This window comes from Nerophis ophidion, linkage group LG01, assembly GCF_033978795.1.
Source record: "Nerophis ophidion isolate RoL-2023_Sa linkage group LG01, RoL_Noph_v1.0, whole genome shotgun sequence".
NCBI lineage: Eukaryota > Metazoa > Chordata > Actinopteri > Syngnathiformes > Syngnathidae > Nerophis > Nerophis ophidion.
In genome coordinates, this window is record NC_084611.1 from 81,456,616 (window position 1) to 81,458,525 (window position 1,910).

The window sequence follows — 1,910 nt, forward strand, 5'->3', positions numbered from 1 at the left end:
TCATCTTGAGATCAACTTCAGATCCATCTGTCAATAATAACTGTTATTATTGTTTATGTATTTTGTTTGTTCTTATTAGGCCCTTCTTTAGAAAAAAAAACAACAACTTTGTTTTTTATATGACGGACTGAAAATATGCAACATTTTCCCCCCAAAATATCTCAAAGTGGAATATTTAAAGGCCTACTGAAACCCACTACTACCCACCACGCAGTCTGATAGTTTATATATCAATGATGAAATATTAACATTGCAACACATGTTTACTAAATTGCAATTTTAAATTTCTTGTTGAAAACGTTGCGGAATGATGACGTGTGTTTGTGACGTTATTGGTTGGAGGGGACATGCTAGCTCAGCACCACACACGGCTAATAGTCGTCTCTTTTCATCGCATAATTACACAGTAATTTGGACATCTGTGTTGCTGAATCTTTTGCAATTTGTTCAATTAATAATGGAGACTATAAAGAAGAATGCTGTTGGTGGAAAGCGGTGGATTGCAGCTGCCTTTAGCACCGAGACACAGCCGGTGTTTCTTTGTTTGTTGTGAACCTTTAACACAGAGCGATCAAGCGAACATGTTTCTCTACGTCAACCAGCAAGTTTTTCGATGCGAAAATTGTGATGTTAAGTCAGCTCTTACCAGAGACTTCAGTGGCTTATTTTGACCTTTTCCTGTAGCTGTCAAAAAGGCAGCTGTGATCTTGGCTGCTGCATTGGCCTTTCTCTGAGACACTGGCGTTCACCGCAGCCATCCGACTTTCAGGTATGACTTTAGAATCTCACTAAAACACTATTAAAACAATAAGCAGATAAGGGATTTTCCAGAATTATCCTAGTAATTGTGTCTGATTACATTTGAATCGCTCACACTGCCGCCGCCCGAAGCTGTCGCTTTTTCTTTTCTTTTTCTTTTTTGTGCCTCACTCTAACTTTCCTCATCCACAAATCTTTCATCCTCGCTCAAATTAATGGGGAAATTGTCGCTTTCTCGGTCCGAATAGCTCTTGCTGCTGGAGGTTATGATTGTAAACAATGTGAGGATCTTAGGAGCCCTACAACCAGTGACGTCGTCGTCTGCTACTTCCGGTACAGGCAAGGCTTTTTTATCAGCGACCAAAAGTTGCAAACTTTATCGTCGATGTTCTCTACTAAATCCTTTCAGCAAAAATATGGCAATATCGCGAAATGATCAAGTATGACACATAGAATGGACCTGCTATCCCCGTTTAAATAAGAAAGTCTCATTTCAGTAGGCCTTTAATGTGACATAGGTTTTGATCATTTTTTTTAAAGAAAATAACATTCTGCATGGCAGCTTTGTGTTATTAGAGTAAACATTGCAACATTTTATTGTCACATTTCACCTGCTTACTCTTTTATACCACTTTTTCTGTTTTTATTTTTTCAATCGGATTTTTAGAATGTGCTTAAGGCCATTAAAAAATTAACCGCGGGCCGCACTTTGGACACCCCTGCTTTAAGCCTTAAAGTGTGACCCTCTTGGCGAATACACAATCTTTGCGGAGGCGCTCAATACGCGCACAAAGATGTGAATCCTGAGGGGATGATGCTCGGGTGTTTTTTTTGTTTAAAGGAAATTACATTTAAAGCTTTTGTTGCTGTCACTTTGTTTTAGGGCTGACGTGCATCTTATTGATGTTCCCGCCAGCGTGGAGGTGCTCTAAAAAAAAAAAAAGCAACAACATAACACAAAGAAAAGCAGACGTTGACATTTTAATGTGCTCGTCCCTGCGCTCGTCACGCCCGCGCCAAACAAAGCAGGTCAACCGGAAGTACTCGTCTTTGTTCGCGGCCACGTCATCGAAGGCAACGCTTGGCGTGTAACAGGACATTTTGAGCGTGAGGACCCTGAACGCCACACGACCTCTTTCGCCTATTTGGGA